This window comes from Sinocyclocheilus anshuiensis, unplaced genomic scaffold, assembly GCF_001515605.1.
Source record: "Sinocyclocheilus anshuiensis isolate Anshui unplaced genomic scaffold, SAMN03320099.WGS_v1.1 scaffold5000, whole genome shotgun sequence".
In the NCBI taxonomy this organism is placed as follows: domain Eukaryota; kingdom Metazoa; phylum Chordata; class Actinopteri; order Cypriniformes; family Cyprinidae; genus Sinocyclocheilus; species Sinocyclocheilus anshuiensis.
Genome location: NW_015540837.1, coordinates 99703 through 116189, shown reverse-complemented (window position 1 = coordinate 116189; position 16487 = coordinate 99703). Strand labels below are relative to the sequence as shown.

At 33.5% G+C, this 16487-nt stretch overlaps 1 pseudogene; it reads left to right on the top strand.

Annotated features, from left to right (window-relative positions):
* The first annotated feature begins 2421 nt into the window (after nucleotides 1-2421).
* Nucleotides 2422-16487, top strand: part of LOC107687389 (transient receptor potential cation channel subfamily M member 2-like) — a 47890-nt pseudogene continuing 33824 nt past the window's right edge.

The following is a 16487-nucleotide window of genomic DNA, read 5'->3' as shown; positions in this document are numbered from 1 at the left end:
TGTGTAAACAGGCTAGAAAGATGTTTTTGACCCATTGCATTCAGTTTCACTGTGAAAACGCAAGAACACGTCCTATGTGAACTTTGTAGAATAAGATGAGTTTTATTTGCAAATGTGCTTTTTATGCAAAAAAGTAATGAGTTTTGTTTGCAGAAATGCTGTGTGCACTAGAAGAGAAAGTACACCCAAAGGATATCAGCAACATCCAGTTAGGAAATCTGACAACTTTATTCTTAAACATCGAAAAGCTGAGACATAGTGAAAAAAAAAAAAAAGAATAAATAAAAATAAAACAATTCATGAAACGGCAAAAAAAAAAAAAAGCAAGTTTTATCGTTTTAATTTGGAGGACAGAATTCACAAAATTGATTCTATTTTAAGATACTGTATTTTAATTCTTTTTTTTTTAAACCATGGTCACCTAAAATCAGTGTTGTTTTAGTATCATTGACATAATATTGTAGTTTTTAAATCGGGGTTTATTTTTATTCTTATATTTACCATTTTCATTTCAAATGTACTTTTTAAAAATAATCTTGTTGTGTGTTTGTCATTTTATTATATTTTTATTATACGTATGAATTTTTATATCATTTAAAATGATAAGTGATGACGTTGCATCTAGCTGAAATTAAATAAGCTTTTTATATTCTGTTTCAGTTAACATTTATTAAGTAAAATTTTTTAAATGGGTTTAATTTTAGTTTTAGTTAACAATAATAACACTACTTGAAATATTAATAAACCTAATTGAAAATAAACTTTAACTGAAATAAAAAGCTTCATCTTATTTTATGATCTTATGTTTTGCAGATCACATACAAAAAAAGATGGCAAAAACACAACAAAACTACTAAAACTTTAAAATTAAAATTAAAACAGAAAATATAAATGTAAACATAAGAATATAAAATATAAATAAAAATAAATATAAAATACGAATAAAAACTACACTGTAAAAAAAAATCTGTGACATAATGCAGGGAATTCTGGGAGTGTCAATTTACGGTTTTTCACTGTAAATTATACATTGACTTTTTCTTTTTCACTTCCAAAAACCATATTGGTGGTGGTTGAGGAGAGACCCCCCATATGATTGTAAAGCGACTTACTGTTAACCAATTAACAGGTTTTTACTGTAGCATTTTTACAGTCTTTTACTGTTAAAATCACAATCATTTTTTACAGTGTATAGTAGTATCAGTGATAGTAAAATAACACAGGTTCGCAGTGAAGTTGCAGAATATTTTCATAGCACAGCTCATGATTTGAGCTCTTTAAATGAGGCTTTCAGTCTCTGCTCCAGATTCCTGTAATGCTTCTGTCTCTGTGTCTGACATCACCACTGCAGCAGTGCATTTGTTCAGCGCAGCAGCAAGTGCATTGTAGCCCGTCCTGTCCGTGCCCTCCCTCCCTCCCCGTCCCGTGCATCTGCGCTTCTCATTCACACTCACTGTGTCTGACACGAGCATGGATGAGGCAGCGGTGGAGCCGACCCTGGTGCAAACACTCGCTGTGAGCGCCGTTGAAGGCCGATATCTGTCTCTGTCTCCCTCTTTCCAGCGCTGCTCGCTCGCCTCCTGGATTACAGAAAACATCAAGAAGAAAGAGTGCTGCTTCTATGTGGAGGATGGCAGGTATGATTTTTAATGAGCTTGTCTTATAATGTTTACTCCATCATACTGGGGAATTAACCCTTAAAAGCCTACTGTATCATATTTGATATGAACAACATAATCAAACTTTGCTAAAAACGTCACAATTTACTACATGCCTTCTGTTGTCTGATTGATAATTTAGATTTTTAGTATAATTGTACAAACATCCACCTTCAGCTCGTGCTTCACGTGTCTTTTTGCTGTCAAAACTTGATTTTAGTAAACGTAAGAATAGCTAGTAATATTTCCAGATGAACACTCACTGGATTGAAGCAGCTCTGCTTTACTTGAATCTCCATCAATAATTTTTTTGAAAAATCAGTGCGTCTCAAATCTGATCCTCAGGATCTAAAATTACATTAAATGTAATTACATTTATTCACCGTATATAGTATGGAAACTTACTGTTAACCAATTAACAGGTTTTTACTGTAGCATTTTTACAGTCTTTTACTGTTAAAATCACAATCATTTTTTACAGTGTATAGTAGTATCAGTGATAGTAAAATAACACAGGTTCGCAGTGAAGTTGCAGAATATTTTCATAGCACAGCTCATGATTTGAGCTCTTTAAATGAGGCTTTCAGTCTCTGCTCCAGATTCCTGTAATGCTTCTGTCTCTGTGTCTGACATCACCACTGCAGCAGTGCATTTGTTCAGCGCAGCAGCAAGTGCATTGTAGCCCGTCCTGTCCGTGCCCTCCCTCCCTCCCCGTCCCGTGCATCTGCGCTTCTCATTCACACTCACTGTGTCTGACACGAGCATGGATGAGGCAGCGGTGGAGCCGACCCTGGTGCAAACACTCGCTGTGAGCGCCGTTGAAGGCCGATATCTGTCTCTGTCTCCCTCTTTCCAGCGCTGCTCGCTCGCCTCCTGGATTACAGAAAACATCAAGAAGAAAGAGTGCTGCTTCTATGTGGAGGATGGCAGGTATGATTTTTAATGAGCTTGTCTTATAATGTTTACTCCATCATACTGGGGAATTAACCCTTAAAAGCCTACTGTATCATATTTGATATGAACAACATAATCAAACTTTGCTAAAAACGTCACAATTTACTACATGCCTTCTGTTGTCTGATTGATAGTTTAGATTTTTTAGTATAATTGTACAAACATCCACCTTCAGCTTGTGCTTCACGTGTCTTTTTGCTGTCAAAACTTGATTTTAGTAAACGTAAGAATAGCTAGTAATATTTCCAGATGAACACTCACTGGATTGAAGCAGCTCTGCTTTACTTGAATCTCCATCAATAATTTTTTAGAAAAATCAGTGCGTCTCAAATCTGATCCTCAGGATCTTTTGAGGAATGTTTGTTTCCAGAAGCTTTACTTTCACTGTTCCTCAGCGGAGGAGTGATCTTCAGAAGCCTCCAAAACATCTCACATCTTCTGAGGAGCGTTTAGCTACTTGTTCATCTCTCAATCAGCATTGCATTGCATTGCATCATTTAAATATCATCTTACTAAAACATATTATTGGAGATATAGTGACGACTGATATTTATATCATTTTATGCAAGTATCTGCTGTACTGTTATAAAGATCTCATTGATTTACATTACAAGCCTCAGAATTTCATCCCTTTTTGGTCATATGGATATCAGCATCTGCACCAAATTGCATATTTTAGCTCAGTTTGGAATAATAAAATAAAATGTCATCCTTGAGTTTGAGCTCCATATTCTCAGTGTATCTCATTATATGAGCCATAAAAACCTGGTGTATCAAATATAATACCACATTCAAAAAAAAATTACAACACACTCTCTTATTAACCTTTGTGGTTGATCACAAAACATCAAACTCATGAACCTCACTTTCACAACTGTTGCTTATTCATCCTAACAAAGCAAGTAGTGCAAGAGCAAGCATTGTTATATCAAAGCATATACTGTATATAGTGTTAACATAAAAACAAGCAAGTAACATAACATTGAAGCAGGTAAATAGCAATAGCCATATCCAAAACAAAGGGTCTAATTTAGTGTTTTATTAACAGAAACTTTCTTTTAAATAATCATTTACTCATCCAAACCTGAATGACTTTTTGACACAAAAGATGTTTTGCAGAATATCTGAGCTGCTGTTTTCCATGCAATAAAAGCGAAAGGTGATTTTTATTGCTGCAAATTTAAAAAAAAAATCCTGACTTGCACATTGTATATTTAGCTGAACTATTCTTTTTAAAGTGTATTATTCTGTGTGTTTCAAATATGAAGTATAATTAATGATGTCAGTCATACACTGTAAATACTGTAAAGAAACGATTATCGAAGTACAGTTAACTATAAAATACAGCTTCAGTCTTTCTACTTAAAAATTTAATGTTTCATTCAGTGTGTTACTTCTCATTCCTTTGTAATTATTTGTGAAATTCACTAGCAATTTCTCAGTATAACTCACAGAAATGGTCCAGTTGACAAGCGGTCAACTAAAGATCACGTGTATACACTCCTGTGTGTAGTTCGGCAACCTTCGGACAATATGTGCGGTCCTCGTGTTGTTGGGCTGTAACTCATGTGTGGATAACATGGATTACTGTTGACAGGGAGGGGATTTGTAAGTGTGGTCACCCAAAGATCCAGCACTGCGATGAGGCCATCAAACCGGAGGACTATATGGGGTAGCAGTGGGACAGACACAGACACGTCAGAGAGGTGCCCACCGATGCCTTTGGAGATATCAGCTTTGGAGGACTTGGACAGAAAACCGGGAAGGTAAAATTATGTCTCCAGTGTATTGTAGATATTTAAAGAATAGTTCACCCCAAAATGAAAATTAGCTGAAAATGTGCTCACCCTCAGGGCATCAGAGGTGTAGATGAGTTTGTTTCTTCATCAGATTTGGAGAAATGTAGCATTGCATCAGTGTCTCAGCAATGCATCCTCTGCAGTGAATGGGTGCCGTCAGAATGAGAGTCCAAACAGCTGATAAAAACATCACAATAATCCACAAGTAATCCACAGCACTCCAGTTCATCAGTTAACATCTGGAGAAGCCAAAAGATGTAACAAATCCATCATTAAGACGTTTTAACTTCAAACTGTCACTTCTGGCTAAAATGTGAGTACATAATCCATAATAACGCTTCCTCCAGTGAAAAAGTCCATCTCCTGTTGTCTCTCACATCAAAATACAGCCACATATTTGTTTAGAGCTGTGCTTGATCTGTGCAGATTTCTCTCCTGATTCAGACCAGACCACTTTTTCACCGGAGGAAGCGTTGTTATAGATTATGGACTCGTATTTTGGTCAGAAGCGAAGGTTTGACATGCCTTAATAATGGATTTGTTCAAGACATTAACTGATGGACTGGAGTGGTGTGGATTATTGTGATGTTTTTATCAGCTGTTTGGACTCTCATTCTGACGGCACCCATTCACTGCAGAGCATCCAGAGTTATATATGTGAACTCATAGAAGGGCTTCTGTGGTGTGTGTTTAGTATGTTCGGGTGTCGTCGGACACGTCCTGTGAGAGTCTGTACCAGCTGATGACCGAACACTGGAAACTGCGTTCGCCGAATCTGCTGATATCAGTGACCGGCGGAGCCAAAAACTTCTACATAAAGACTCACCTGAAGGACAAGTTCCGCCGGGGCCTCATCAAAGTCGCCCAGACCACAGGTACGGCAGCCTGCGTAAGGGCCGGGATTGTAATGTTATCACAAAGCTCTCTATATAAAGTTATAGCAGTATGTTCAAATTTAGTCTCATATATTCAGCATGCTCGCGCAGGGCAATATGTACTATATAACACATCTCAACTGCCTAATTGTTTGTATCAGGTACGTATCAAGGTTTCCACAAAATTATGAAGCAGCAAATCAGCATATTAGAAGGATTTCTGAAGGATCATGTGACACTGAAGACTGGAGTAATGATGCTGAAAGATCACAGGAATAAATTGCATTAAAATATATTTACATAGAAAACTTTTATGTAATTTTAAATTGTAATAATATTTCACAATATTACTGTTTTTACTGTAGTTTTGATCAAATAAATGCAGCCTTGGTGAACAGAAGAGACTTCTTTCAAAAACGTAAAAATCGGAATTATTTCGAACTTTGAACTTATTCTTTTTATATATTCTTTTTAATTTTAATTAAAGTTTTAGTAGTTTTTCTTGTTTGTGTCATTTTATTAGTTTTTAATGTTTATACAGTTTTTAAAAATTAAGTTTTAGTCTTTAGTTTTAGCTTATTTAGTTTTGGTCATTTTAGTACTTCAACTTAAACTAAATGAAAGTGATAAATGTTGCCTTGGCGACTCACTGAAATCATTTATTTCATATTTGTGACCCTGGACCACAAAACCAGTCTTAAGTGTCAATTTTTCAAAATTGAGATGTATACATCATCTGAAAGCTGAATAAATAAGCTTTCCATTGATGTATGGTTTGTTAGGATCGGACAATATTTGGTCGAGATACAACTATTTGAAAATCTGGAATCTGAGGGTGCAAAAAAAATAAAATAAAATATTGAGAAAATCACCTTTAAAGTTGTCCAAATGAAGTTCTTAGCGATGCAAAATCAAAATGATTGCAAAAAATTATAGCAAAAGCTTGTCTATGATGCCTTAAATACTAAATGTAGGTAACTTGCCAGGTTTTCTCTATGGCTTTTAATGACCCTGACTGAAAATTAGAGAATTGGAGCATGTGTGTGCAACCGTCACAAACTGGTCTAGCACAAGCTGCAGAACCAAGCTTTTGATGGTTTGTGTTGACATGCTTTTTAAGGTGTATTAAACAGGTTAGACTAATCTACAGTGCTTTCCGTGTGGCAGGTGCGTGGATCCTGACAGGAGGGACACACGCCGGTGTGATGAAGCACGTGGGCATGGCCGTGCGAGATTACACACTCAGCAGCGGTTTGATGGAGGGACAGATCGTCGTCATCGGTGTGGCACCCTGGGGAGTCATTCACAACCGACACGCACTCGTCCATCCTGAGGTCAGATGATTTCCTAATGATTTGGTCAGCCATGTGCTAAAATATTTACTTGAAGTTCATATTTCAATCATTTAACAACATATTTTTTCTCTTTTTTTTATATAATATAAATTATAATATATATTTTTTTTAGAAGCTGTTTTATTTTGAAAAAATTATGTATTTATTTTAATTTTACATTTTTATCATTTGTGGTATCTCGGCCAAATATTGTCCGATCCTAACAAACCATACATCAATGGAAAGCTTATTTATTCAGCTTCCAGATGACGTATAAATCTCAATCTCAAGAAATTGACACTTAAGACTGGTTTTGTGGTCCAGGGACACATTTAATTATTAGCTTTTCATCAACTCACAAACCCCTTGTAGTTTCTGTTATGCTGTTAGTGTTTTTATAACAACAGAGTTTTCTGGGATCTCATCTTCTGTCTATTCTAGGGTTGTTTCCCTGCGTACTACGCTCTGGACGAGCAGGGTCAGGGCCGTCTCTCCTGCCTCGATATCAATCACACTCACTTCCTGCTGGTGGATGATGGCACTCACGGACATTATGGAGTTGAGATTGAGCTGCGGGCCCGTCTGGAGAAACTCATCTCTCAGCAATCGCTGGGAAAAAGAGGTGCAGATTTACTCATCATTTAAAATAGCTTGTTTTCATATTTTAATATTGCACAATGGCCATCAATACCAGTTTAAAAGTAAGGGGTCGGTAAGATTTTGTAATGTTTATGAAAAAAAGCCTCTTCTGCTCACCAAGCCTGTATTTATTTGACTAAAAATACAGTAAAAACAGAAATATTGTGAAATATTATTGCAAATTTTTGTATTGTAATATATTTTAAAATGTAGTATATTCCTGTGATGCAAAGCTGAATTTTCAGAATTTGTATTACTCTAGTCTTCAGTGTCACATGATCTTCAGAAATCATTCTAATATGCTGATTTGCAGCTCAATAAACATTTCTGATTATTATCAATGTTGAAAACAGTTATGCTGCCCAATATTTTTGTGAAAACTGTAATACATTTTATTTTTCAGGATTCACAGATGAATAGAAAGTTTAAAAGAACAGCATTTATTTAAAACAGAAATAATTTGTAACATTATAAATGTCTCTACTGTCATTTTTCATTATTTAATGCATTCTTTCTGATACATTTTTTTTTTTTTTTTTCGGAAAGAAAAATCTTACTGACCCCAAACAGTAGTGAATTTTGTAGAAATTTTGTAGATTTTGCTTTTGTACATTTTATGTATCTGCACAACAGTAAGAAATAGTCTGAACTGAATGTAATTAATGCATGAGGTCATTCTGTCACTTTTAATTGTCATGTTTATTTATAGGCCTCTCTTGCCTCCTCTGATGGATCAACACTGAATGTTTCAATACAAAAAAAAGAAATGAATCTTTATTTTTTTTAACCACTTCACTGGAATGAACGATTCACTAAAATGAATCAGACTTTCTAGCTGTACTATAATGCTGTCACACAACTTTAGTTAGTCACTCCGCAGCACTGTAGAGATGAGTAGTAAACAGACAGACAAAGGTCAGAGGTCAGCAGACGACCTTTGCCTGACCTTTCAGACCGGCAGTGGCTTTCATACGCACAAAGGAACGTGTTTGCTTGCGTGATTCATATTTGACAGCTCATATACTGTAAAGGCCAACATGAAAAGCAGTTTTCTGTCCTGCGTGAATGTATTTCCTGTTGAAACAGGAAGTTTAGGCAGGGCATATCAAACAGATCATACTTTGAAAAAAAAAATAGCCTTTGATTTGGACAAAAATCTGCGTACTAGTGCCACAAAAGTAGTATTTATGGTACACTAGCATACACATGACCTCAAAATTATGAATAAAAGCCACAGAATTTTGATTTCATGGCTCTTTAATGCTGTTCACTATTCACTTTTGATTATTTGTGGCGTGTTTTGTCTTTCCATCAGAGAGTGGAGTGACAATACCAGTGGTCTGTGCGGTATTGGACGGTGGTCCAGGAACACTAAACGTGAGATTTTTTTAAAGTCATCAGTAGGGGTGTGCGATATTGACAAAAAAAAAGATATCTCGATATTTTCTGGAATTTGATCGATAACGATAATTAGACAATATTTTGCTGAGTGTGTTATTGTGCTGGTATCTTAAGGACTACCATGGACAGCTGACTCCTAATGTTTTTGATATTCTTCATATTCTGTGTGGTGGTCAGTTCACAGCAGTGATAGAAAGTAGCTAATCTTTTTCAACGAGTTTAATTTGATTTTTACCTTTTATGTGCATTTTTTCTAAAAGTGTGGATCATCTTTTGAATCAAATTCTTACATTTAATCAGTCGGTTAGAATAAGACTTTTGGGGTTTTACCAAGCAAATGAAATCAGTATCAACAAAATGTATCTTTGCAATGCAGAGGAAACACAGAAGCTGCATCTGAAGTGGCATTTAGATGTATTTACACGCTGTTTAATTCAGCTCAGAGGGACATGGAATGATTTAACATGCAATTACAAATGCATAAATAATGTTTTGCTATTTGAAATTATAAAAAAAAAAAAGATACTTTAAAATGTGAAATTAAAACCGCCAGTAGGTGGCAGCAAGTCACTCTTAATAAGTGAGTCATTGTGATTGAACCGAATCATTTAAACGGTTGATTCATTCAGGAACAAAACACCGTCATGTTGTTTAGAGACGTAAAACAGTGCTGTGGCTGTGTTTGGAATTATTTTTGTTGGCGAAATAGAGCAAAAACAGGCAATATGGTGTCTAAAACGTAAGTCTCTTAATATTAACTTGTTTATTGAACTGTTGTATAAAATCAATATCACATTTGTAACCATGCTGAAACGGCTCTCTTTGCGTGATATTAGCTATATGAAATTATATATATATAATATATAAATATATATATATATACTGTATATATATATACATTTTCTGCCCCCATATCTTGAATTTTGTGTTCATTCAAAATGCATTTTAATAGACTGAATCACGCAGTGAAAGAATGCACTCTAAATGCACGCGCACTAGTCTAACCTACTAGACTTCATCACGTCACGAATGCGTGTACTCTTCAGGTGTGTTTAGTTTGGTTTTTGTAATATACTCGATAATGTCAAATCGCACATCATTAAAACAACAATTACGATATTATCGCAGACGATATATATCGCACACCCCTAGTCATCAGCTTCATACATCGCAGTGAAATGTTTTCCGTTAGGTTTAATTGACATGTTTATTCACAGACAATCTACAATGCAATGCTGAAACACACGCCGTGTGTGGTGCTGGAGGGCTCTGGACGCCTGGCGGACGTCATCGCTCAGGTGGCGGCTCTGCCCGTGTCAAAGGTCACCCTGGTCCTCATCAACCAGCTCATGAAGAGGTTTTTTGGACAAGAGTGCAAAAGCTTCACTGAGGTGCAGGTCATTGAGTGGACCAAGAAGGTAACAGACAAAAACATACATTTCATAACAATTTCAGACTCATTTGGTGGACAAAATATGAGAAATGTGTCTAATTCCATAACAAAGTTTGAGTGTTTTTTTCAATTATGAAAGACGTCTCGGTAACACTTTACTTAAAGCGTTTATGTATAAGTAGTTATAATACATTATTTGTGACTTGTAATGCACCTTATAATGCCTTGTAAACACAGTTAATACATTATAACACTTAACCAGTCATTGTTACACTATGCATTTTAAATTCGATTATAATTATTTACAACAAGATATAATGTATTACAACACACTTTATGAATAATTATAATGCATTATACCCTTTAATAACCCTTTATAATGCATTGTACATAAAGTCTTTAAGTAAAGTGTTACCGAAGTCTCTTCTGCTCACCAGGGCTGAATTTATTTGATTAAAAATGCAGTAAAAACAGTAATATTGTGAAATATTACAATTTTAAATAACTGTTTTCTATGTGAATATATTAAATTGTAATTAATTGCTGTGATCAAAGCTGAACTTTCAGCATCATTACTGCACTCTTCAGTGTCACATGATCTTCAGAAATCATTCTAATATGCTGATTTGCTGCTCAAGAAACATTTCTGATTATTATCAATGTTGAAAACAGTTGTGCTGCCCAATATGTTTGTGGAAACTGATACATTTTATTTTTCAGGATTCTTTGATAAATAGAAAATTAAAAAGAGCATTTATTTGAAACAGAATTCTTTTGTAATGTTATAAATGTCTTTACTGTTACCTTTGATCAATTTATTGGATCCTTGTTGAATAAAAGTATTAATTGAATTACCGACCCTAAACTTTTAAACAATAGTGTACATCGTTGTCTGATTCATGAACCAATGAACTGATTCTTTTAATGAATATTACAAGAATTCACGAATCAATCTGAATGAAACTATTTATCTAGTTTTAAGTAAATATTGTGTAAAATAAAATATAAATGACATCAATATTTCATTAAATATTATTTAAATAAAGCAGAATTAATGGTAGAAGAATTGTATATAATAAATTAAATATTAGTTTTAAATTATATATAATTTTGTGTGTGTTTAGCAAATGGCTGCAATATAACAAAGAGTGAAAAATTGAAGGGGGTCTGAATACTTTCCGTACCCACTGTATATATATATATATGTGTGTGTGTGTGTGTATAATGTACACAAAAGCAAAATTAGTATATATTATATAAAATATGAGTGTTCTCAGAAGTTTCATAATACACATGTATCTTAAGCAATGAATATTTGTATTTATTTTTGTCTTTCTTTAGATTCAGGACATCATCCGAATGCTTCATTTGCTCACTGTGTTTCGTATTGACGAGGATAAAAACTATGATGTTGACGTTGCCATTCTACAGGCTCTGCTGAAAGGTACGAGTCCATGTCACGTTTCAAAGGCACATGCTCAAGCCTCTGCATTTCTTCATCTGGAAATTGATGTCTTGAACTTGTTTTTCCGGGCAGTACATAACTGGATTATACTGGTAATGGATGGGTAACTAATGGCAGCAGTGAGCGGGTTGAATCTTCACCTTTTATCTTCACAGTGATCCAAACCCCCTTCAACATTATTCTTCATGTTATTTAAAATGACTCAAGCTAAATGCCGTGTAGTGATCACGTTCTTGCAGAAAAACACAAGGGGTCTGGCTTGAGCACATTGATCCTCCCTGGAGAGTCTGGATAGAGGAAGCTATTAGTGCTTGAGCTATAGTGACGGATGACACATCTCTGAAATGCTAAGGAGATTTGTGTAGCTTTATTTAGCGTTGAGTACTATCACACGTGGTCTCTTATAAACACAGTTGACTTGTCTTTGCATTAGATGCTTGTGACCAATAAAGTTCTTCAATGCAGCACAAAAAAGATGTTAGTTTAAAGGATTAAACTAATTATTTTTGTATGAAATCCACATATAAATGATCTTTTGATTGAAGTAAAGCCTCATAGCCTTATATTTTCTTTAAGATGAGTATGATTTAATAAACCAGGAAATCCCTATAGGCATATATATATATATATATATATATACAAATTAAATAAAAGTCCTGCAGCAGTGTTTAGTATTATTTACATACTATTAGAGTATTTATTAATATTGTGAATGAGCTTTTTTATATTTTCAGGTTTTTTTATTTTAATTTAGTGATTTTTTTGTACTTTTGGAATTTTTATCATTTTTTTATATTTCTAAGATTTCTTAAAATATATCTTTAGATATTTATATTCTTTAATTTGTTTATTTAAGTTTTGGTAATTTTAGTACTTCAAACTTCTAAGTCCGTTTTTTCAGTCATTTTATTTCAGTTAGTTGAAGTTTTTCATCTAATATTTATATACTCTTTTTTTCAGCTTTCAGTCAATGATTTTAATCGTTTTCGTTAACAATGACTCGTTCATTGCTAAGAATTAGAAGGTTTCATGCATCAATGCAAACAAAGTCTTAAAAGTCTTTTTTCCTGGTTTCTCATCTAAATTAAGTTTTAAGATTAGTTTTTTTCCTGGAGAATGAGACAAAATCAATGATATTGAATTACTAATGATAAGAAAATGGCTTATTAATTGGCATGAAAATATATCACAATGCAAAAAGTAAATGAATAAATAAAATCAAAGATTCGATAGAAGGTCTTTTCTTTGTACAAAATATAATTTAATTTACTTATTTTTGGTAATTTACTTATCTTTGAAATATGACCTGGACATGTTTTTGACAGGCTTTGTCGTCAATAAATATATTTGTCATCAATAAATATATTATTTATTTCAGTTAGTTGTCAAGGGAACATTTCTAATTTAAACATTTTTTAAGTTTACATTTTTCATCTAATATTTCTATTTTATTTCAGCTTTATTTCAATTACCAAATACTATTTTTAATACTTTTAGCTAACAATAGCAACACTGTCATGTAGCACAGTTTATAGAAAGCCTTTACCAACAACGATTGGTGTCTTGACTTGTCTCAAACACTTGAGACATTTTTTCCATTACAAACTGGTAAGAACTGTTAAACCTCAACTAAAGACGCGTATCGTTGCTCTTCAGCCTCCAGAAGCGATGAGCATGCGGGCCGACAGTCGTGGGAGAGACAGCTGGAGCTCGCCGTGGCCTGGAACCGAGTGGACATCGCCGAGAGTGAGATCTTCACCGAGGAGAGCCACTGGACGGTGGGTTAAAATAACCATATAATGTTGATTTACATTTGCTGAAATACACACGTTTGTGCACTGCAAATGCTGGTTTAACTTCTTTTCAAACCGTAATCCAAGCTTAGAAACAGTGCTATTTTAGTATCATTAAAATTATATTTTAACAAAAATGAGAAATGTTGCCATGGCAATAATAATATAATATTCTATTTTATTTCATTTAATGTTCATTTAATTTCAAGTAATTATTTTTTTGCATTTAAGTTTTTGTTTTCAAAACACAATTTTGTTGTGTGTTTTTGTTATTTTTATTAGTTTTTTACAATGTCTATATAGTTTTTAATTATTATTTTTTTAGTTTTAGTTTATTTAGTTTTAGTTATTACTTCAACTTTAAATGAAAATGAGAAATGTTGTCTTGGCAACTAGATATAAAAACGTTTATTGTATTTTATTTTATTTCAGGTAATGTTTATTTCATTGAAGGAAAATGTTTTTTTTTTATTGTTTTAGTGTTAGTCACCGATTTAATAATATTATTGTGTTTTCATTATTATTAACATGTTTATATAGTTTTTATAAATGTTTTATTTTTTTATTTTTAGTTTATTTAATTTTAGTATTTTAGTATTTAAATTAAATGAGAATGAGAAATGTTGCTTTGGCAAATATATATAAAATATACGTTTTAAAAATATTTTATTTGATTTCAATTTAGTTAGTGTTTATTTCGAGTATTAAACATGTTTATTGTATTTTATTTTATTTCAGGTAATGTTTATTTCATTGAAGGAAAATGTTTTTTTTTAATTGTTTTAGTGTTTAATCACCGATTTAATAATATTATTGTGTGTTTTCATTATTATTATTAACATGTTTATATAGTTTTTATAAATGTTTTATTTTTTTATTTTCAGTTTATTTAATTTTAGTATTTTAGTATTTAAATTAAATGAGAATGAGAAATGTTGCTTTGGCAAATATATATAAAATATACTTTTTAAAAATATTTTATTTTATTTCAGTTTAGTTAGTGTTTATTTCGAGTATTAAACATGTTTTTTTTAAGTTTAGAAGTCTGCTTAGAAGTCATTAATACACTATAGTTGAGTTGTGGTGATGTTTTTTCCATATCTTTCTCGTCTCAGTCGTGTGATCTGCATCCGGCCATGTTTTCTGCGCTGGTGGGCGACAAACCCGAGTTCGTGCGGGTCCTGCTGGAGAATGGAGTGTGTGTGAGGAAGTTTCTGGAGCATGAGGACACGCTCTGTGAGCTTTACGCCCACCTGCCCGCCTGCTTCTTCCTGCGCAAACTCGCCAAACGAGTCCAGGGTGGAAAAATCCGCAGGGGTCATGAGCCGCCGCCGCCTGGAAGCTCAAAGATCTCCTTGAGTCATGTGGCTGAAGAAGTGCGCCACCTGCTGGGGAGTTTCACACAGCTGCTATACCAGCCGTCGCGCTACAAGATGACCGAAGATGATGTCCGTTTAGCGGCAAGTTTAAGAACACACATCAGAAACACCTCAGCAACAAAGACATAAATACTAATATATTTAAAAAATATATTACATTATATAATATTACAAAATATTACAATATTTTATATTATAATATAAAATATTTAAAAAAATACATTTTTTAGCACTTCAGCTTTAACTTATTTAAGTTCATTTAGTTGCCAAGGCAACATTTCAAATTTGAAATTTCAAGACAAACATTTCAAGTTTGTCAGCTAATATTTATATTTTCTTTTATTTCAACTTCATGTGTAATAGTTTTAGTTGAGGTTAACATTAAAATACTGCTGAGGGTGAGTCTTAACATTTTTAAGGGTGTTATTTTTACTGTAAAACAAGACAAAAATAACGAAATCGAACTGATAATAAGAAAGTGGGTTATTAATTTACATTTATGCATTTATGTATTATTATACTATTTATTTTCTATTTTTCTATTTTAGTTTTAATTTAAAATTTCGTTAATTTTTTTTAGTTTTAAGTTTTTATGCACATTTTTTTTACATTTCTATTTAGCTTAATTTTTATTTCAGTTTTAGGTTTAGCAATTTTAATACTTCAACTTCAGTTTGTTGCCAAATCAGCATTTCAGATTTGAACAGTGTTTCAAGTTTTTTATTTTATATTTTATTTTATATTTTTATTTGAATTTATATATTTATTTTCTTTTATTTCAGCTTTAGCTTAAATATTTCTATTTTGTTTTTAATAGTTTAGTTTTCATTAACAATAACACTGCTGGGAATGTTTTTGCATCAGTGCAAAAAAAATGTCTTAACAGTTTTTGTCCTGGTTTCTCATGTAAATTTAATTTTAAGTATGTTATTTTTTTACTGGAAAACAAGACCAAAAAAATGATTGAATTGATAATGATAAGAAAGTGGGTTATTAATTGCAATGAAAATAATGTCAAGTGAGATCCTAAAGAAGGCATCTTTTCTTTATACAAAATATAATTTAATTTACTTATTTTTGACCTGGACATGTTTTTGACAGGCTTTGTGAGAATCATTCCCCTTTCGTTCTAGTTTGAGTGTTATCAGAAGAGTCGGTGTGATTTCTTCATTGTTCAGGTGCCGTCCAAAGGTCTGGTGGATCTGCCATGTTCGGGTGAAGACTGGACCCCAGACACGGTTTGGGACCCGGGACGGGATCTGTTCCTCTGGGCCGTCGTACAGAATAACACAGAACTGGCAGAGATCGGCTGGGAGCAGGTACAGCATCAGTCATGAACGCTTCGTTAACAATCATTAACAATCAATCGAAATGGTTCCAGCGTAAAATGACTCGCTCAGTTGAATAGGTTTGTCTTTTCCTCCTTTTGTGTCTTCAGCCATGTTTACACAACTCTGTGAGTACTACTACTGACTGAGCTCGCTAGTTTTATGACAAAAACAAAATCCACTGTATAGAGCAATACTCCAATGGAATTAGTGGGTTAAAGTCAGTCACACCTCGACTTTCTTCCAAATAACGCACATTTCATTCATAATATTATAAATACAGGCCTATAGTTCCTGCACATTTTTGTTTTTCTGAATTGTGTGAAATGGCTAATAAAAATAGGTAATACAAAACGATTATGTGGTCACCAAGGTGAATTGGTTTAGTCTTGACTTCTGGTCGTGAGTGACAGTGTTGGGGGGAGGGGAAATCTGTTGATTGTCGAGTGCCAAATAAACACAGAGATGG